General features: G+C 36.3%; 1 long non-coding RNA gene across 1 annotated transcript in view; it reads right to left on the reverse strand.

Annotated features, from left to right (window-relative positions):
- LOC150109795 (uncharacterized) overlaps window positions 1–23,583 on the reverse strand; it is a 94,016-nt gene that overhangs the window by 51,089 nt on the left and 19,344 nt on the right. Inside the window, exons 2-3 of the long non-coding RNA XR_016550216.1 lie at window positions 23,144–23,232; window positions 9,687–9,764 (exon numbers count right to left, since the gene is read on the reverse strand). This is a non-coding gene — a long non-coding RNA (uncharacterized LOC150109795). The remainder of the gene's footprint in view (window positions 1–9,686; window positions 9,765–23,143; window positions 23,233–23,583) is intronic.

Below are 23,583 nucleotides of genomic sequence, written 5' to 3' on the forward strand. Positions count from 1 at the left end.
TTCCGTCGAAGTGATAGAGCTGGTTCATTTGCTTCAACGTAAAAACTCTGAGTGGGTGATGTGCGAAAGGCACCAGTAGCTATCCGTATATCCTATTGGATGGAATCCAATAGGGTCAAGGTTAAGGTGTTCAAGGTTACTATGTGTTGCAGAACCATAGACTTGAGATCCATAATCCAGCTTTGAACATATAAGTGCACGATAACAATGGAGCAATGAAGCTTGATCAGCATCCCACTCAGTAGAGGATATAGTGTGAAGAAGGTTCAATGCTCTCTTGCACTTTTCTCTTAGTTGACGAATGTGTGCTAGAAATGTAAGTTTACTGTCAAGATCAGTCCCAAGAACTTGGCTTCTGTAGCTACTGGAATAATAGTGTGTCCCATTCTTAATTCAGGATCTGGGTGAAGAGTGCATTTTCGACAGAAGTGTACACAGACACTTTTTTTTCTGTTGAAATCCTAAACCCATTACTAAGAGCACACAGAGAAACATGATCAATTGCTTGCTGAAGTTGTCTTTCAATTAGCCCCGTGTTACGGGAGTGGCAGTAAATTGTCAAGTCATCAACATATAGAGCATTGTCTACAGTGGGAGGAAGCTGTTCTGTGATTGAGTTGATTTTAACAGCGAAAAGTGTCACACTTAAGACAGAGCCTTTTTAAGAAACACCCCGTTCTTGATGATATGAACGAGATAGCGTATTTCCCACTCTGACTTGGAAAATTAACATGGAAAGAAATTTTTTAATAAATACAGGAAGGTGTCCTTCAAGATCCAGGTTATAGAGGTCTTTTAATATGCCATATCTCCAGGCTGTGTCATGAGCTTTTTCCATATTAAAAAAAAAACTGAAACAAGGTGTTCTTGCTTCAGGAATGCATCTTTTATAGAAGTTTCTAAACAGACCAAACGGTGTAAAGTTGAGTGATGTGTACAGAACCCACATTATGTATTGGAGAGAGGAATTGTTGCTTTCTAAATACCAGAGAAGTCTGGCATTAACCATTTTCTCTAGTATCTTATATAGACAGCTGGTCAAAGCAAGGGTCGATAATTATTTACTTGTGTTGGATGTTTTCCTGGTTTCAAGATAGCAATGACAATTGACTTATGCCAAAAATTTGGAAACTCTTCCTCTTATGCTATTGTATAATAAGAGAAGGAGATCCATAGAAGAGGATGGTAGATGTTTTATCATTTCATAATGAATTTTATCAGGTCCTACTGCACTAGGTTGAGATAGTAGGAGAGCTGTTTTTAGTTCCTCCTTAACAAATGGCAGATTGTATGGCTCAAGAACATTGGTAGAAAAATAGCCTTTGTATCTCTTGCTGTTCTTTCAGAATTAAAAATTCAAGAGGATATGAAGCTGTTGCTGAGATTTTGGCAAAATTTTCTCCCAGAGTGTCTGCAAGCTTTGGGATCAACTATTAACACTTCCATTATGGTCTAAGGTAGACAAACAGTGTGTTCTATATCTGCCTTTCATTTTCCGGATTTTATCCCATTCAATTTTTGGACTGGTCATTTGATTAATTGATGTAGTAAATTGGATCCATGATTGTTTTTGACTCTGAAGCCTCACATAGTGTGCTTTGGCTCGAGCACGCTTGAAAGCTAAGGTTTGACGTGGTGGGATATCTACAAAATATATCCAATTCTCTATGTTGATATTTTTTGGTTGTCTGATATTCTGGGTTCCCAAGGCTTTGGATAGAGTGGAAGCCAAGATAATGTTTTTGGGATGGAGGCTGTTGCTGCCTGGACAATGCACTCTGTTATATATTTTACTGCTTCACTGACAGGTGTTTGACAGATGGCATCAGTATTAAATTTTGCAAGATGAGAGAAAGTGTGTTCAAGTCAGTCTGGTCCATTTTCCATATAGGTATCCGTGTGGGTGAACATTGTTCCTGTGAAGACAGGAACAGGAAAGTGATCACTTCCACATCTCAGGCGAGCAGTGGAAGGGGAGCAGATCGTAAGATCAATGCAGAATATGAACTGGTAGACATATGGAAGAAAGTACTGAGTTTATTATTTAAAGGGAAGAGGTTATTATTATCAAGAATTCTTTCAATGATTTGACCTCATCTATTAGTGTTGGCACTATACCATAGAGTATTGTGACCATTAAAGTCACCCATCAAAAGTATGGGTTCAGGCAGTTGCAAGATAAGGTTATCAAGATCAGTTTCATTTAACTCAGCACTTGGTGGTAAATAAATTGAACATACTGTAATAAGAAATCTCATGGAGAAGCGAATCGCTACTGCTTCCATAGAAGTATTAAGTTGACCTGATGGAAAGGAATATGACTGCCCAATATGATAGCCACTCCTCCATGAGCAGGACCACCTCCAGTTATATCCTTGCGTACAACAGTGAAATTCCTAAAGGTAGGGTCCTCGTTGGGTCTTAAGTATGTTTCCTGCAGACAGAAACAGAAAGGTTTCTGTTTCTGCAACAAAATCTTAATATCATCGATATTCTGGCAAAATCCATGACAGTTCCATTGTACAAATTTTCCTATTGTTTTGGTTTTATAGACTTGCCTGGTTTTCGGGTAATATATTTTTCATATTTTTATTTCCATATTTGTCATATTTATATTTATCAATTGTTTTGGGGAAGTATGGATGGCCAGTGTATCTCTTCCTCTGGTAGAGTATTCAATAAGTCTGATGTGTTAGGGTCAGGCGTTGAGGGCACCAAAAATAGGACTTTAGATCTTTTGTCTTGTGCAATTATATTGTTTCACTCACTCACTGTTGCGTTTACATGTGTGTTGTGCTCTGATGATGCTGAGTTGAAAATCAGCGAAATATTAGCGTTAATAAAACATCTTTGTTGATAAAAGTGTTTGTGGTGGTGTTAATATCGTGAAAAATAAGTCATGCATGTTACCTTCTCAGCAGAGGATCTCAGAGCAGGTGTGACAGTGGCTAGCTTTCTTTTTGCATCCTGGTATGTTATATTTTCTCTGTTTTCATTCTTTGTATTTCTTTTTCATCTTTCCATTTCTGACATGCACAAGAGTAAGCTGGATGATCTCCCTGACAGTTGACACATTTAGCTTTTTTTGCACAGGAGGATTTGTTATCATGCTCTTTACTACCACATTGAGCACAGGTAGTAGAACCTGACAGGCAGTTTGGGCATGTCCATATCTCTGACATTTAAAGCATCTCAGTGGGTTAGGGATGTACATTCTAACAGGAACAACTGAGATACCCTACTTTTACAGATATTGGAGACTTAGGTGTATCAAAAGTAAGGATGATGTTCTTGGTTGGAATTAGGCAACCATCTCTACATATCAGGATGCACCTCACACCTGTCACTCCTTGATCTTTAAGTTCTGAACATATCTCCTCATCAGGAACATCAAGGAGATCCCATTCTGATATCACTCCTCTACAGGATTAAGTGTTTTATGAGGTGTTACTGTAATTTCTATTCCACCCATTGTTCTAGAACTCAGTAGTTTCTCGGAATGTTGTCAACATGTTGGAAATCTGGACTTGTAGGCTTAATCGACCAAATATAATGCTGACGAGAATCTGACTGGCCAGTTTAGTAGCTCAAACCAGGATAAGTTACATGACATGTCTAGGGTAGAACAAGAGCTGGTGGTTAATAGTTTGAAATGTTCCTGCAATAGTTCTTATGGACTCCCACAAGAATACCACGGTTGTAGCCACTGAGAGAAAATATCTGTTTTAATAGTTGTGATTTTTTGTTAGCAAACCTATTTAGAATAACATATGTTATAAGCTCCTGTCAATAAAATTTAATTATTCCATATTTTTCAGATGGATGATGAGCAATGTAACATGTGGAGAAAGTGTTTGTTGCAGACTGATGTAGGGGGAGGGGGGGAGAAGCCTTCAGTTTCATGCTAGAGGTGAACATCTAGAAAGGATAATGCTCCTTATGATTCCTTTACACGTAATTTTTTTTTTTTTTTAAATCACGATTTTTGAAATTTGTAGAAACATTTCTAGTTCTTGATTTGCATTTCCCACATGAAATATCCCATGGATGATAATACTGAGTTTGAAATATTTACTTCCAGCTGTTCAAAAAAACACTTGGAAGAACATTGATAAATGGCTGCCTATAGCAATTCCACTATTATTTCAAAATGAAATATCTAAATCTGAAAACAAATCTGAATAGTTCAGCAATATTGACTGGAAAATCTATTGAAATATTCTAGTGTTAGCCAAATATATATTAGTAAAGAAGGAGATATTATCAAAGGTAGTCTATCAGAAGGAATGAGTTTAAAATTTTTAATTTTGAAGAGATCCTGTGGTGCTTTTGATAAGCAAATGTAATCAATGTTATGAAGTAGAGCTGCCAACTGAATCAACTGTTGGTCTTAAAGAATAGTCTGGTTTATGTTCTTGGTTAGACTACAGATCCCAGATTTAAAAAAAAAAAAAAAAAAGGGGAGTGGGGGAGCAGAGTCCAGCATAAGTCTTGTTTTTTTTGACTGCTGTTTGATTTAATTTTTATTTATTCATATGGAGTTTCCTCTCTTTTTCTCTCCCCATCCCTATTGGGGCAAGTTGAGCCCCCCTCATGAGGGGTTAAGTATTTATGGCTGTAGATCTGTGTGTGTTCACGGGGCCGGTTTGCCTGCTTGCAGGATGAAAAACACCAGATAAACTGGCAGAAAAAACCCTACTGCCAGCACCCAAGACCAGCTAACTTAGCTATGGCTGAGGAAGATCCTCAAATTTCTCACGTCTTCGACGGGTATCGAACCTGGGACATTCCTTCCCCAGTCATATGGTTGCGAAGCAAACAGCCACTAGGCTAATCGTATGGATTTTGATCTAATGAAGTAACATTATTCAGGATTTTATTAACTTTATCAAGTTAGTTTTCTGGTGGACCTCAGATGAGAGGGAGATAATGCAATGTCATAGAAGAATATTCATTTTTCAATTGTATGCATTAGAATGTGATTGGTAAGGTTGCCTTTGTCCAGATAATGACAATATTTTGATGTTTTTTTTTAGGAACATAGGACTTATTTCAGAAATATATATTTTAAGTTCAGAATTTTAGAAAAACAAATGGCTTGTATTTTCCAAGAGGAAGTAGAAATAGTGAGAGGAGAGAGAAAAAAAAGAGAACAGCCGTTGTGTTGATAAGAACAGACTAGTTTAAAGGAAAGGATGTTTCTTTAGCCAAACAGGTGGGAAAGAGTGTTAAGAGGGGAACAAACAGTTAGCCCAAAATTAAAGTTGAATTTCTTTTATTTAAAGGAAGCTAAGTTAGATAAAAGAGAAGAATTACAGAGTTTTCCCCCAAAGCAAAAGGCAGTTCCTTTTGATACATTAAGCAGCAAGATTATTCTAGTAAAATATTGTGAAATCAAAAGTTTTGAACTTTTTGTGCTCAAGGATATCGAAGAAGTTTGTTTTGGGAAAATTCAAAGAAAAGAGCAAAGCTAATAATAATGGCAAATACCTGCTGGATTTCTGCTCAGGACATGGACTGGTTATTACTAACACAATGATCCAACATAAAAATGTTGCATAAATTTACATGGAGAGAAGAGAAAAGGAATAAGAAGTCTCATTGACTATGTCATTGTTGATAGATGTTTTCTCACTGATGCAGGACACTAGAGTGTACAGAGGATTTGAAATTGGAAGTGATCACTATTTAGTCTTGAGCAGGATAAAATTGATTTTCATATTGAAAAGAATAACATGTAAGAAAGTTTTAAAGCGAATAAAAGTTGACAAGTTCTCAGATATACACTGTAGCTAAAATACACAAACATTATTGAAGAAAAAATGAAAGAGTTTGAGAACAGGAACCAAATCTTAAGATTCGGTAGCAATCCCTGAAGAAAACAATGAATGATTCAGCCAGAGAGGAATGTGGTGAGGTTGTCTGCAAGGATAGAAAAATCAGAACTCAGAAAAGAAGCAGTGAAGGAAAAGAAGAAAGCACATCAAAAGTTCTTGGCAAATAAGTCAGTTTGTGCTCTTAGAGAATACACAGACAAATGTAAGAAAGCTAAACACTATGTAAAACTAGCTAAACAAGTCATGGGAACACTTTGGTAAGAACATAGAAAATATATATCAAGAAGTGGCAAGATATTCTGGAGGTTGTTGAAGAAGCTCAGAAATGGAGGAGGAAAGAATGCTGTAAAAGGAATTAGAGATGATAAAGGTGACATGAAAACTGGAGAAAAAGATATCCTTGATGCATGGAGTAATTACTTCAAAAAATTGCTAAATGAAACAAGAAGTAATGATAGCACAGTGGTAATAAACACTGACCAGGCATGCAATCAGGAATACATATCCAAACTTGAAGTAGAAAAGCCATCAAAATCCTGAAATGTGGAAATGCAGCTGGTGTAGAGTATATTCGACCAGAAATTCTCAAGTATGGAGATATAAAAGTCTTACAGTGGCTGTAAGACTTTTATATCTTACATATTTTATATCATATTAAAAACGAGGATATTAGGAAAGAACTTGATGTTGTTATGTCCAGGAATGTGTTAGTAGAGCTAATCTCACGTGGTATAGTCACTTAAATAGAATGAGAGAGGAAAGATTAGCAAAACAAGTGTTCTCTGCCAGGTTAATAAGAAAAAGACCGAGGAAGACCAAATTATAGGTGGATTACTACAGTAAAAAGTACCTTAGAAGACAGAAATATAAGATCTAATAATGTTGGAGTCTTGACAGACAACACATTGATTTGGAGAAAAACTGTAGACAGGAAGTTAGTGGTGATGTAAGGTTTTCATGTAGTACTATCATATCCTGTACAACCTTTGAGGATACATGTCAGGAATTTGATGATAATATATCTATCAGAATGATGATATCAAAGCAAGTAACTCTTCCTTAATTGGAAAGTGAATATACTTAGCCACTTCTCAGATCAGTATGGTATGATCACTAATACTAAATAACAACAAAACAATTACATCTATGATGATACTATTATCAAATCTAGTATGCGTTGTCTGTCAAGACTCCAATTAACATACAGTGCGACAGCATGTTAATTGCATGCATTCTTTTGGGTGGTTTGCCTATTTGTAAGATGAAAAATTTTAATTTCCAGATGACATCACTGTATGCTCTCTGGAAATGGAACTAACACAAGCCGAACTTTTAAATAAATTTCACTCATAACTTTAAAAGACTGGTACAATGTAACTCAAGAGAACTCACATTCTACTTTTACATAAGAAAAACGTTTAAAATGTTGCTAACACTTAGTTTGCATCACAAATAATTTCCTATTTTCTTCTACACACACAAGTCCTTTCCAATTTCTTTCTCATAAAGGTTCTGCACTGTCTTTTCTATAGATACTTTTATGAGTAATGATTCATCAAAAACAACCACCACTCCTCAATTTTCCTTTAAACATGCAAAATCAAGCATGGTTGATAGCTGACAACAGACAGTTTAGATTCCAACAATTTAATTAGTGAAAAAGTTTATGAAAGTAATTTCACACTTTTTTTTCCCTCACCGATTTGTTTTCTTTGAAACAGCACATTCCATACACTAGTGCCTCCAAGAACTAAAACCTCCACCTACAAAAAATACATCAGCTGCCTTCTATGTTCCTAAATCACATGCCACTGTAGGTTTTACTGACTCATGTATGGACTTATTTTAAAAAATTTATTGCAATAATTGCTGTTATTGCTCCATTAAATTCTTTTGAAATCTTTATAAATGATACTAATACCAAGCATTACTATAAATACAATAGTACATCAACAATACTATAATATAGTATATTACTATAAGACTAATAATAATAATAATAATTATTATTAAGACAGACCTCCAGGGAGTTAGAAACTCATCAAGGGAGGCCACATACTACATACACCAGCGATCATACTTATTCTTGAATTCATTCAAGAATAACTATCCAGTGACAATAAATTCCAATCACGCACCACCCTATGAGAGAAAAATCTAGCCCTCACCCCTGCTTTACCCAGTCTTCATTCTCGGCTTCCAAGGATGCCCTCTTGTCTTTTCCCCACCCTCCATAAATTGAAATCCTGTATGACCTTTCAGAAGTTTGCAAGTGTCTGCAGTCTACAAATTTTCAATCTGTCTTCATAATCAGTATTCAACAATCCTGATATCATTTTTAACACTCTCCTTTGTACTCTCTAAAATATATCAGAATCACAATAGAAACCAGACCTGCACACAATAGTCCAAATGAGGTCTTATTAAGGCCTTGTAAAGAGGCAAAATAACATCCTTATCTTTACATGTGAGCATGCGTTTCAACATTGCTATTATCGTTTAAGTTGTATTTGCAATCTTTGCCACATGGCCCATGAACTTCAACTTCCTATCTACTAACACTCCAAGATCCATAGCATCAGTTTCTTCTAGCATAATCCCACCGATATAATAAAACATTGGACATCTAATCATGCCAAAGTGAATGATTTTGCATTTACTGACATTCAACTCACATCCATGTTCCTGTGCCACAATTCCAGCGTATTCAATTCATTCTGCAAGTACTGCATATCAGCAGCATTCCTGATTACCCTACATATCTTTGCATTATTAGCAAATCACTTGTCAGAATCTTCCCAGTATCATTAATGTATAGATTGAATAAGAGTGGACCAAGCACTGATCCTTGTGGTACACTACTTGTTATCTTAAATCTGCAGACTCACATCCCCCATATATCACTTTTTTTATATCTGTCAGTCAGCCATCCTCTTATCCATGCTAATATTCTATAACCCAAACATATTTTCTCCAATTTATGCAACAGTCTATGATGCTGTATTCTGTCAAAAGCCTTAGCAAAATCCAAAAGTATCATGGTGTATCCATTCCCCTTGTATAGTTCAATGGTAACATTGTTATAGAATGTGAGCAAGTTGCTAAAAACATACCCTTCCCTTAGTAAACCCATGTTGTTCATTGCAAAGTAGAAATTCACTGTCAACTCATTTCTGAATGTAAGCCCTAACCAACTTTTCCAGAATCTTCACCACCACTCCTGAGATACTAACTGGTCTATACTTGAATACATCGCTCTTTGCACCACCCTCGTGCAATGGAATTACCATACATTCCTTCCACAATTGTGGAATGTTCCCTGTTCTGAAACTCATATTAAACATCCTAGTCAAAGGAATAGTCAGTTCAGCTGAACACTCTTTTAGCACAAGTGCTGATATCCCATCAGTCCCTATTGCTGAATTCTTATTAAATTTGTGCAACAGCTCTAATACCTCGTCCACATACACCTGCATTTCTTCCTCCAGTGAAGAGATAGCAGTAAGCTCAATGTTGTGTACGCCATGCTTTTAACAAAATGGGCACTCAATAGCTGATCAATCTCTTCTGCATCTGTAATCCTCATGCCATCTAGCCTGCTGCTTATAATAATAGTAATAATTATAATAATATAAAATAATATATTATATTACCATATCATAAAATGTGTGAGATATTAGTCATATGTTAAAAATTCCACCATCTTCCTTTCTATGATACACATGATAGAAAATCATCAGTTTCAATTATTTAAAATTTTTATCGATTACCAGTCATATAGGATGGCAATGACAGTCGAATGCCACCATATATGTATCACAATGCTAAATTAATTTGACATCATCATACCTTACTTCCTTTTTTCAATGTTCCTTTAGGCCTACCACGTCCTCTTTTTGGTTTAGGCTCATCAGAAACAGGAGAATCCTACAGAGATCAAAAATGAAATGAATAATTTTTTTAATTATAAAATTTCAATTTTAATTATATATTTATTAATTACAAAATTATAATTAAGAAAGTTTGACTCATATTATTCATTAAAACTGAATGTTTCACCAACATGTTTTGCTGTATATGCCTAATAGCATTTTCAGGAAGATATTTAACACAAACAAAACTGAAATGTTCCCCAACAACCAATAGGAAAGTTTGAGTTTAGTCTGCACAACAATGTGGCTAATGATAAATGGGTTGATAATTTACTATCAATCCAGTATTTTTCAATTTCTAGAAATAACGACTGTTGGGAAACATTTGAGTTTTTTGTGTTAAATATTATTATTATTAAGAGAAAGACCCAGTTTTCAGAAGAAAAAATCATTCTTTCATCAGGAAAATGCACCTGCCTAGAAAGGTGTTTTGGCAATGGGAAAATTAAGGGATCTACACTACAAATTGTTCGAACATCCACCCTATTCCCCAGATTTGGCTCCCTCTGACTCCTATTTTTTCCCAAAACTAAAACTCTTCCTCACCAGTCAGTGTTTTTCTTTGAATCAAGAGGTGATTGCAGCTGTAGAGGGGTATTTTGTAGATCTTACTGAGAACCACTACAAGGAAGGGATAATGATGCTGGAGCATCACTGGAATAAATGTATTAGTCCTAAGGGAGATTATGTTGAAACATAAAAATAATTTTGAAATTATAAATTCATTTTTTCATTGTTAGGCCGAGAACTTTTCAGACCACCCTTATATTCTCAGCTTCCAAGGAAGCCAGTTGTTCAGCACCAAAGAAAACAAAGTCGGTTCCATCAGCAGGAAAGGTCATGGCATCGGTGACGATGCCATAAATTGAAAAATTCCATCAATCGAAATCCTGTATGAACCTTTCAGAAGTTTGTAAGTTTCAATCATATCATCCCTCTTTTTCCTGTTTGCTAGTGTCTGCAGTCTACAAATTCTCAATCTCTCTCCATAATCAGTATTCTGCAATCCTGATATCATTTTTACAAAACACTCTCCTTTGTTCTCTTTCCAATATATCAGATCACAATGGAAACCAGGAGATCAGACCTGTGCACAATAGACCAAGTGAGGTCTTATCAAGAGGCAAAATGACATTTTTAGCAAAATTCAAAAGTATCATGGTGTATTAATTCCCCTTTTCTAGTTCAATGGTAACATTATTATAGAATGTGAGTAAGCTGCTGAACCTTCCCTTAGTAAATCCATGGTGTTCATTGCAAAATAGAGATTCATTGTCAACCCATTTTTGAATGCAAGCCTAACCAATTTTTTCAAAATCTTCACCAGCTCGCCTGAGATACTGATTGGTCGATAGTTAGATACACTTGTCTTTGCACCACCCTTGTGCAATGGGATTATCATGCATTCTTTTCATTCCTGTAGAATCTTCCCTGTTCTGAGATTCAAATTATAGAGCCTAGCCAAAGGAAGGGCCAGTCCAGCAGAACACTCTTTTAGCACCTGTGCTGATATCCCAGTCGCTATTGCTGAAATGTTATTCAGTTTGCATCTGTCCACCCTCACACCATCTGCATTCAGAAGAGTTATTCTTCATATTAATTCTTTCTTTTACTTGAAGTCTTGAATAGATATCTTCCTGAAGAGGATATCAGGCATATATACAACAAAACATTTCAGAGAAACATTCAGTTTTAATTAATAAAAAGGTCTGAGTCAAACCTTGTTAATTATTAAAGAAATTAACATTTCATGATAATTTAAAAATTATGACAAACATGAAATTAAAATATCAAAAATAATTTTTAAAAATCTGAAACACAACTTATCTAAATCTAATCAACATTAATGACCACAAGAATATTCAATGAAAAAAAAAAAAAAAAAAAGCAATGTACAATGAACTAGTTTCCTCATTAAACTATTTTTTATGTCTAACATAATTTACTGAGGAAAAATGCTCAAATTATTACAAACAGATACTTATTCTATTCTTGACAGAGATCCAACTCATGAACTCCATAACCATACCGATAACTTAAGAACCACTATAAAGTTTTCTAGAAATATTCGATTGTCTCTTCATCCTTTAATCCCTCGATTATATGGATTACCAAAAATTCATAAAGAAAATATTCCACTCAGACCAATTGTAGAAGACATCGATTCACCTACTTATGAACTCTCCAAGTAATTAGCCAAATCTCTAAAATGTTTATTTTGCTTCACCTCATCTTTCCTCAAAAATTCTGTAGATTTTGGTTTGAGTGTCAGAGACCTACATATTCAAAAAAAGGAAATCATGGCTAGTTTTGATGTTGTTTCCCTCTTCACAAATTTTATCCATTCTATAGGAGAAACTGTATCCATTACCAAAATGGCTACAGCTTCTGTGACAAGGGCAGCATTACTAGAACAAATAGCCGTGGCTCAAATAGTATGGAATTCTCAAATTAGCATTTTGAGAGTTCCATACTATTGGATGGTGGTGATGATGTGATTCTTTATGCAAGTATCTTTCAGTGTGTACGTGTGCTTGCTTTCTATAAATAGAAAAAAAAAAAGATAGAACCATCTGAAAAACATGTTACTAGTATGTGTGTGTGTGTAAAAGGCAGGTTGTTAGACAATGCATTCCACTCACCAATGGAAGGCCTCCATTCTTCATGCAATTAATCTACTTCTCATGCCCTCCTTATACAGCTTCTAGGGATGACCTCTAGTCCTACTCTTGCCTTTACTTTATGAAAATCTCCTCCACATTAATCTGGTACAACCTCTCACCAACTTTATCATATTTCTTCTTCTATTCACAAGGCTCTTTACTTCTGTATGTCAATCTTCCTCATTATTGCCATAATCTGTTGTGATGTTCTTACAATTTTAGCAATGTGACTCCTAAACTTCTACTATTTGTCTACCATCACCACTCCCAGATCTCTCATCTTTTCAACTGACTTCAAAATTTCTCCATTAATTGTACACTCTTCATCCCAACCAGATCTATCAAATTTCGAGACTTTGCAAAAATATACTGGCAGCTCCACTGATTTTTCCCACTCACATAGTCTATTCAGATCTTTCTACAAGGCCACAGTATCTTCTACTTTCCATACTTCTTCCCAACTTGGCATCATTAGGAAACATGCAAGTTAAACAATAATGGTCCCAAAACAGATCCTCCCTGTGGCACAGTTATCTTCCTCTTTTGGGATACCACTACTTCATACACAACCAACTGATACCTATTTCACAGCCAATCGGCTATCCAACTCACTAGGTTGTTATCCCATCTGCTTCAATTCAGATACTAGACTGCTATGTGACATTCCATCAAAAGTCTGTGAAAACTTCAAGTACACCACTGTATCCATCTCCTTTATCGAGTGAATTGGTCACCTTTTTGTAATATGTAAGCAGATTGTTAAAATATGATATTCCCTTAAGAAATAAATACTGACCATCATGTCTGAATTCTGTTCTCACCAACTTCTCTAACATCTTAACACACTAGGACAGACAAATTGACCTACAATCTGTAGCGTCAGTCTTACCACCACCCTCCCATAAAGTGGAACTCATGTGAACACGTGCCAAAGGTGCCATTAATTTCACAGAGCATTCCCTCAAGATGCATGGTAATATATTATCAAGTTTTTTTTTTAATTTCTCATGTACAGTAACCCCCCCCCATGAGTTACGTAAGTAATGCATTCCGTAAACCTTTACATAACTTGAATTTTACGTAAGTCGAATTTGTAAATTGCTTAAGTGTAACTTTGTAAGAAACTGCAATATTTATTATTATTATATGTATGTATATATACAGATATGTACAGTATATTATTTCATATTGAAAAGAATAACATGTAAGAAAATTTTAAAGCGAATCAAAGTTGAGCAGCTCTCAGATGTGAACTGTAGACTAAAATACACAAAGATTATTGAAGAAAAAATGAAAGAGTTTGAGAACAGGAATCAAACCTTGGAGATTCAGTGGCAAACTCTGAAGAAAACATTGATTGATTCTGCCAGAGAGGCATGTGGTGAGGTTGTCTGCAAGGATAAAAAAATCAGAACTCCCTGGTGGACACAGGAAGTTAAAGAGGCAGTGAAGGAAAAGAAGAAAGCATATCAAAAGTTCCTGTCAAATAAGTCAGCTTGTGCTCTTAGAGAATATAGAGACAAATGCAAGAATGCTAAATACTGTGTAAAACTAGCTAAACAAAAGTCATGGGAGGACTTTGGCAAGAATATAGAAAATAAATATCAAGAAGGTGGCAAAATATTCTGGAGGTTGTTGAAGAAGCTTAGGAATGGAGGAAAGAGTGCTGTAAAAGAAGTTAGAGATGATAAAGGTGACATGAAAACTGGAGAAAAAGATATCCTTGAAGTATGGAGTAATTACTTTGAAAAACTGCTAAATGAAACAAGCAGTGATGACAGCACAGTGATAAAAAACACTGACCAGGCATGCAGGCAGGAATACATATCCATGCTTGAAGCAGAAAAAGCCATCAAAGGCTTGAAATGTGGAAAGGCAGCTGGAGTAGATGATATTCAACCAGAAATGCTAAAGTATGGTGGTATAAGTCTTACAGTGGCTGCACTGCATAGTTCAGAGAGCCTGGACAGAGGGACGAATTCCCGATGATTGGAGTAGAGCTCTCATAGTACCCATATATAAAAAGGGAAATAAAACTGAATGTGAGAATTACAGAGGTATTTCCCTACTGAGTGTTCCTGGCAAAATCTATGCAAGTATACTTGAGAAACAGTTGAGAAGAATTGTGGAAGAAAAGCTTGAAGAATAAGCTGGATTCAGGCCAAACAGAGGCTGTCAAGATCAGATCTTCACTTTACGACAAATAGTCGAGAAAGCATGGGAACATAACAAAGATCTGTATTTAAGTTTTGTCAATTTGGAAAAGGCATATGATAAGGTGCCAAGAGAGAAGCTATTCAATACGCTGCAGTTATATGGTGTCAATGGGGCATTATATCAAGCAATACTTAGTCTTTATTTGAGTTGTAAGTCAGCAGTTAGAATTGAAGGAAGTACAGGAAGATGGTTTAATGTTAAATTTTGTGTGAGACAAGGATGTACATTATCCCCTTTGTTATTCATTGTCTATATGGATCACATTATGAAGGAAAGTGGTATTAAACATGATATCAAAATTGGAGATGTTAATGTCAGCTCTTTGCTTTATGCGGATGATGTTATACTTCTAAATAAATCTGCTACAAGTCTGCAAGATTCTCTGACTAAATTGAATAGCTGTTGTAATAGATATGGTATGAAGGTCAGCAATAAAAAGACAAAGACAATGAAAATAGGTAAAATTGTTGAAAATGTCAACTGTGTTGTGAATGGAGAACCTGTGGAACAAGTAAAACATTTCAGCTACTTAAGCACGATTTTTACTGAAGATGGTAAATTAAATATAGAAATAGACAACAGAATCAGCAAAGCTGGTATGGTGGGAAGTCAATTGAATAAATTCATATGGAATAAGAAATTAGCTGTATACAAGACAGTGTTCAAACCTGTATTAACTTGTGGATCTGAGAGCTGGGTCAGAAGTAAAACACTAGACCAAAGACTAGAGACCACAGATATGGGAGTCCTGAGAAAGATTATAGGCGTGAACAGATGGCATCAATGGCAATATCATATTAAAAACGAGGATATTAGAAAAGAACTTGACATTGTCTGCATCCAGGAATGCGTTAGCAGAGCTAATCTCAGGTGGTATGGTCACTCAAACAGAATGGGCGAGGAAAGATTAGCAAAACAAGTGTTCTCTGCCAGGTTGGCAGCAAAACGACCCAGAGGAAGACCAAGATATAGGTGGATTGATAAGGTACAAAGTGCCTTAGACGATAGAAATATAAGATCTGATAATGTTGGAGTCTTGACAAGTAACAGATTGATTTGGAGGAAAATTGTAGATAGGAAGATAGTAATGATATAATTTTTTCATGTAGTACTATCATATCCTGTACACCCCTTGTGGGTACATGGCAGGAATTTGATGATGATGACAGTATATTATTTACACAGTATTATTTTATAAATGAAACATCATGCAGCAGTATTTACTCAGATATAAACTATAAAAGTATGAAAAATATATAAAAACAAACTGAAATAACACTTTTCGAATAAAAAAATGTCTTGTGAACAGCTAATTTAGCTCTGTCGTGGGAGCGTCGGCACTGGTAGCAGATGGTTGTGAAGAGAAATGCTGTTCTCTGGCAACTTCTACACCTCTCAATGTTGAAGACTAAGCGTAGTCAGGGTCATCTGAGTTGTCATCTTGGCGTTGCTGTGAGCGGCATCTCATAAACATGTCTAGAGTAGATTGTGTGGTCACACACTTTTTGTCATCTTAGATGGCCTTGTAGCTAGACATATATCGGAATGGATACGGTGGCTAACATTCTCGAACCACTTGGTGTTCGGATCCATCGATTCTAATTTTGCTAGTGCCATGTCTATCAGGTTAAAAGCCTCGGCTAGTCCCTTTGTTGTAAATTTCTTAACATCTGCAGTTGGTGGTTAAATCGGCATAGTATTTTCTTCAGAATGCCTCCAAATGAATAAGGTCATCATTAGTAAGCTCTTCATTGTGACTCAAAAGAAGCTCATTAACGTCAACGTTATCCACTTCCAGCTCTAATTGCTCTGCCAGTTGCACACACGTCTCCGTCGCTTGCTGTAATTCTTGTGTCAACTCAACAACCATATCAGTCATTGTCTGCTCTCCTTCCTTTAAACGATTTTGCACCATTTCTGGGCAGAATTTCTTCCACACAGCGTTCATTGTTGTCTGCTTGACTTCATCCCTGCCACTCCGATGTTTTTGATAGCATCAAGGATATTATAATTCTTCCAGATCTCACGTAAAGTAATGCCCTCACCACTATCAATGGCTTCGATTGCTTGGGAAAACATACGCCGCAGATAGTAGGCTTTGAAAGTTGCAACATATGGATCAAGACGCTATAGCAACAGTTGGGTGGTTCTAGGAGGCAGATAAACAACTTTTACGTCAGAATGAAAGTCATCCAACTCTTCTGGGTGTCTAGGGTCATTGTCCAGGAGGAGAAGCTTTAAACGGGATTCGTTTCTTGAAACAATATTCCTTCACCTGAGGAATGAAGTGGTTATTGAACCAGTCTGCGAACAGCATACGTGTAACCCAAGCCTTGGTATTGGATTTCCAGATTACGGGCAGCCTACTCGAGTCAATGTTCTTAAACGCCCACGGTCTCTGGGAATAGTACACTGTAAGCGGTTTAAGTTTCAAGTCCCCTGAAGTGTTGCCGCCAATCATAACAGTGATCCGATCTTTTGCAACCTTGAATCCGGACATAGATTTTTCACGGACATTTGCAATAAATGTCCGTGTTGGCATACTCTTCCAAAACAGAGCCGTTTCATCAACACTAAATATTTGCTCAGGCAAATATTCCCCCTCCTCAATTATTTCTGCCAGAAGTTCGAGAAATTTACTTGCTGCCTCACCCGTGACTTTGATGCTGTGTAGATTTGTATGCTTCTTGAATCGTTCGAACCATCCAGCACTAGCTTTAAATGCGCTCTCCGTGTCCATGATGCCGGCCTTCTCTCGTAAATCTTTATTTAAAGACCTAGCCTTCTCCTGGATAATCAGAAAACTCAATGGTATTTGCTTCTGTGTCAGATCCTTGATCCAGTGAAACAACAATTTCTCCATCTCTGAAATAGGGCCCAGCCTCTTCTTGGTAATGATTGTGAACTTTATCCTTCATTATCGTATTCACTGTCGAAATAGGTTGATTTACATCCCGAGCTATTGTTGATATAATTTTCCCGTCTTCATACATACGAATTATTTTCAAGTTTTCTTCTAAAGTAATTGCAGACCTTTGTTTTTTAGATTTATTAACACGCATTCGGTTTTGCATTTCAAATCCATTTTAAGGATAAATAAACAAAGAAAACACTAACAGTGATAAACAAGTGACTAAACTAACCGCAGAAGGCATGGACTACTGACAGGTCAGGAAAGGAGGAATTATTTACAGAGTCCATATTTCTAATTGGTAGGTTTCAGTTTAAATGTTACGGCTTTTGTGCACTTGCCCTCTGCTGCTCTCAGCGTTTACCAGTAACCTGTCGCTATTCATTACATTTGCTGTGAATGCAGAGTCTAGTTAACATTATGTCGGTGCATACAGCAATGGATGTCAAAGACGCAAACATATTCATACACATTAGTAGTTTTAATTTTCGAGATTTATTACGTAACTGTGAATTTACGTAAGAATGGTCACACTCACTAAGTGGGGAGATTAAACACTCCATTTAAAATCACATTCTGTGATGATATAACCAGATCTAAAACTCAACTCTTATTATTAAGAGAGACCACCAGGAAATCAGGGACAAATCAAGGGAGGCCACATACTACACACACACACCAGCTATCATACTAATTCTTGAATTCGTTCACGCTGCTTGAACTCACAACATCCAATGGCAATCCATTCCAATCATGCACCACCCTATGAGAGAAAAATATAGCCTTCATCCTCTTTTAGCGGCATTCATTCTCAGCTTCCAAGGATGAGAATGAATGCCACCTATTCTTCTGTCCCTCTTGTCCTTCCACTCTCCCTCCATAAATTGAAAAATTCCATCAAAAATCTCGTATGACCCTTTGAGAAGTATGTTTTTTTTTCAATTTCAGTTATTAGTTTTTCTAGACTCCTGATACCAAATGCATTCAGATGTAGGCCGTTCCTCTTATACAAATCTTCCCTCAAACTCACTCCACACATCCAAAAACTCTCATCCATTCCTTCTACACAGCCTATGTATCGAATCGTTTGTCATCACAGCCCTTCTGAATTTATTTTTATCATATCAAGGTAAAATACTGACGATTTTCACTTTTGCCTCTTCCAACAATCTTTTTATGTCCTCTCTCATACTGAACTTATTGCTAGTTAAGTCGTTAGTACCTACTACAATTACAATTTTGTTTACTTTTCTTTTCTGTTTTTGAATTGCTTCCTTTATATTCCTAATTTTCGCTCCAGGAAAACTTGATGTTATAACTCACTCATCAATAGCATGCTTTATTATAGTCACCACACCAAATAATATCTTTCATTTTACAAACAATGTCACTTATCTGATTTATGTTACTTCCTGACTTACCTGTTTCTGTGCTTTGTTGTTTTTTATTTTGCTGTTTAATTTTCTTTTTCTCCGCATGCTCATTTAAATAACTCTCGACTTTCTTTTAATTCCTGCATCATCTCTCTCTGATAATTATGTGCCCTCTGTCACATATTACCTAACATTGTTGTCCCTTAAGAACACAAGAAAGTCATTCTCTTTATTCCCTGATGTTATCAACTTTATCCCAATCAATACTGTCATAACTGAAATCACCCATGATGATCACCCTTCACTTGTTCGCTAAGCCAAGCTGCCTATACATTTTTTTGTCTCCACTCTCTGCATTCACTGGCCTGCAGCAAAACCTTACCAAATATCTTATTTCACTTCACACCACTGTTTCAAAATCAATGCTACTTTTTTTCCATGTATCTTAATCCTCTGCCGACATAATTCCCCTGCTATCATCATCAGCACGTATTCCTCCCTTCTCAAATTTCCTATCCTCACAAAAAACATATTTTCCCATGAAAATGTCATTCTCAATCAACCATGTTTTACTTATTCCAACTATTTTCAGGCAAATAAACTCAATGTAATAATTTCATCTCCTTTAATTTCTGGTACTCCTGCCATTTGTAAATAAGAATAATTCCTTAGTCTATAACCAGTTCTACTCATCATTGTCATACCTAAGCAACACAGAAAGGTATGAATTAAGTAAGGTGTGGATTTAATTTGCCAAATTAATAGGACAACTATTATCCTAAGATCAACTCTTACAAAACTATAATACTTCTTTTTTTATAACATTAGAAGGTTTTAGGGTTTAAATTAGGATTTTAGATTTTAGATCTTTGAATTGTTTCACTTATTCAGTGTCATGTGTAAACTGTAACATGTTGTTTGCTCTAAAGATGCTGGTATGAAATCAAGCAAAAATATAAGCCAATCAATAAACATCTTTGATTTATTTGATGTTGTAATACTATTAAAATAAATTATGAAAAAAATTACATTTCTTTACATCATATGTTTGGGGTGCGCAGCAGCTGGGTTCTTGTTCCTGCACCCTGTTAGTACCCATTAGGGGAAGCTAAAGCTGCTATCAACCAAACGCAAGTGATCGAACTAAAATGCTCCCAAATTTCTGCCCTAAAGGATCCTACCATGATATTATTTTTAGGCCAGGCCTAAAAATAATATCATTTAATATTGAAGGTTTCTCCAGTGTCAAGCAAGATCTCATTGGAAATATTTGCAAAGATAATGACTGCGATGTGCTCTGCCTGCAAGACCTTACATCCATGGCATGAAACTCAAAGAAATACCCCACAATAAATATGGTAGTGCAATATTTACAAAACAGAACTTGATCCCATCGTCCATTGACTCATGACTAATGTTGTATTAGGTGACTTTAACAGCCACAGTATTAACTGGAGTTACAAAGTCCAATGAAGATGAGAACTTGTTGAAAAATGGGCTGAAAACCTTTCTCTAAACCTGATACATAATCCAAAACTCCCCGTTTCTTTCAACAGTGGCAGATGAAAGCGAGGCGATAACCCTGACCTCATATTTGTTAGCTCAAAAATATCCAACGTTTGTGTTAAAAAGGTCTTAAATCCAATTCCACATACTCAACATAGACCTATATTGCTTCAATTCAACAAAGCAATTATGCCTAACACAGTTCCTTACAGACAACCATTTAATTTCCAAAAAGCTAATTGGAAGAGCTTCATGGAAGATCTCGACCGCTCCATAGAACAAGTCCCTCCAAACCCTAAAGAGCATCCTGAATTCATAAAAATACTGAGAAAAATCTCCATCAAACACATCCCCCGAGGATGCCGCACAAACTATATTCCAGGCCTTTCCAATGACATACAAGCCCAGTATACTGATTACTTACAACTTTACAACACCAACCCCTTCTCAGAAGAGACTATCCAAGCAGGAGAAAATTATGCTCCAAGATGGCAGAGGAAAGGCGTTCCTCATGGAAAAAAAAAAAAAAATAGAAGCCCTTGATATCACCCACAGTAGCAGAAAGGCATGGAACTTTATCAACAGAATTAGGAAGGATTTCACTAAGCCATACGAGCATCCGCAGGTAACAGTTAATCAAATTGCTCACCAGCTGCTGCTGAATGGAAAATTCCCTAAAAAGCACACAAAAAAGAAGATACTTAGAACCCCAAGTGAGGAACAAAATATGATTAACTCAGATTTCACCATCACTGAACTCAACGCTGCCATAAACCTATTAAAACCTAGAAAATCTGCAGGCCTTAATGTCTGTAATGAAAAGATTAAACATTTTGGAAACAGGACTAAAGAGTGGTTATTAAACATATACAACACTTGCCTCAGAACCCTAAGGATACCAACTATCTGGAAGCATGCCAAAGTGGTGGCCTTTCTGAAACCAGGGAAAACTCCAACAGAAGCAAAAAATTACAGACCTATATCACTACTCAGCAATCTCTTTAAACTCTATGAACAATTAATTTTGAATACGCTACAACCCCTAATCGAACCCCATCTTATTGCTGAGCAGGCTGGCTTTAGACCAGGCAAATCCTGCACATCACAAATTCTCAACCTCACTCAATATATAGAAAATGGTTATGAGCAAAAACAAACCACAGGAGCAGTCTCTGTAGACCTAACTGCAGCATATGATACCATAAACCATCTCACACTCAGAAATAAAATAAACAGAATAACTAGAGACTATCGCTTTGTCCTCCTGATCCAATCACTCTTGGAAAACAGACACTTTTATGTGGAACTGGGTGGGGGGGGGGGTAGGAAGAGCCGCTGGCACCTCCAAAAAAATGGCCTCCTTTTCAGGAACTAGAAATTTTATCTATGCTGATGACCTTGCCATAGCTACACAATCAAAAAATTTGAAGTCCACTGAAACTACTCTAGCACTTGCCTTAAATAGTCTAACTGCATACTATACCAGCAATCAACTAAAACCAAACCCCTTGAAAACCCAGACTGGCCTTTTCCACCTTAACAATAAGTAAGCCAACAGGAAGCTACAGATTTCTTGGGAAGGCTCTAAAATAGAACATTCTTGGAACCCAATCTACCTCGGTGTGACTCTCAATCGCACCCTCTCATATAAAACAAAGGCAAAAGTGAATGCAAGAAACAATATATTACGAAAGCTTACCTCCTCCAAATGGGGTACAGACCCTAACACACTGAGATCTTCAGCCTTGGCCCTTTGCTATTCTTCTGCTGAAAATGCCTGCCCAGTATGGTCCAGATCCTGCCATGCTGAAAAACTTGATCCAGCATTGAATGAAAGCTGCTGATTAATTACAGGATGCCTGAAACCAACACCACTAAAACACCTGTATACTTTGGCTGGTATTGCACCCCCCCCCTTCAATTCAAAGATCTGCATTCTTAGCTGATGAAAGAAGCAGATGAATGATGAACACCACCCACTATTCAGCCAGACCGCAGTGTCCCAAAGACTAAAATCCCGACATAGATTCCTGGCAACTGTTGAACCACCTAAAAACCTCCCAGAGACAAGACTTCAACAATGGCTTGCACTGTATCCTGAAAATAATACTGGTATTCCAATAGCCGAACTCTTCCACATGGTGCCCACTTGGACTGGAATACTTGGAAAAGCCTCAACAGACTGCGAACGACAAGACGCTGCAAATAAAACCTCATCAAATGGGGCTACCTCACTGGCCCAGACAATTGTGAGTGTGGGACAACCCAGTCCATGGAACACCTTCTTGCTTGCCCCTTTCTTCCAATCACCTTGCACAACAGAGGACCTTATATCCTGCACAGAAAGAGCAGTTGATTGTGCAAGATACTGGATGAACATCTGACCATATCAATTGTATATAAGTTATATATAGTTTCCTTTTTTCATATTTAATTATTATTTCCCTGTATAATTCACCTACCAAATCAAAGCTGATCTCATTGTAATGTATCCTAATTTGGTGTAAATCATGTTGTACTACTTACTTACTACTGTACTACTTGTTTTGTATACGAAATAAATAAATCATATCTTTTAATGAGATTTATGCATATATTATTATTATAAGATAAAAAGGAAACATGAAAAGTTCCAATCAACTGCAATAAATAAAATGTAGATATATTTGTTTAAATCTGTCATTTGGTTATTAAGTAATGATACCTTTGTCTCATTCCTAGGTTCCGATTTACGAGGTCGTCCACGACCTCTTTTAGGTTGGTCTCCTACAGTATTGTCACTGTCAGCCATGTCTGTACATATATATATATTAAAAAAAAAAAAGCTATTTTAATGATAAACACAAGTACATAAAAAAAATATAAAAATAGAAGTGGTATAATTTCTTTGACTACTGAACAAAAGGATTATTATACATAAAAAACACCAGTCATCTTATTTTGCACTAAACCAAAGTTCATTTGTTATCAAAACGTCTCTTCCCAGAATACTTATATACTTACACTGAAAATTTAGTCAACATTAATGTTATATGGCTGTTCTTAATTTTGTTGCTATATAATGCCTTCTTTGGAGACAAGCATCAGCTAAAAACGCTGACAGTAAAATAAAGTGGCTGACCCAAAAAGCAACACTATACTGTA

The sequence above is a fragment of the Typopeltis vanoorti genome, chromosome 1, assembly GCF_054136105.1.
Source record: "Typopeltis vanoorti isolate ZY-2024b chromosome 1, IOZ_Tvanoo_1.0, whole genome shotgun sequence".
Lineage (NCBI taxonomy): Eukaryota > Metazoa > Arthropoda > Arachnida > Uropygi > Thelyphonidae > Typopeltis > Typopeltis vanoorti.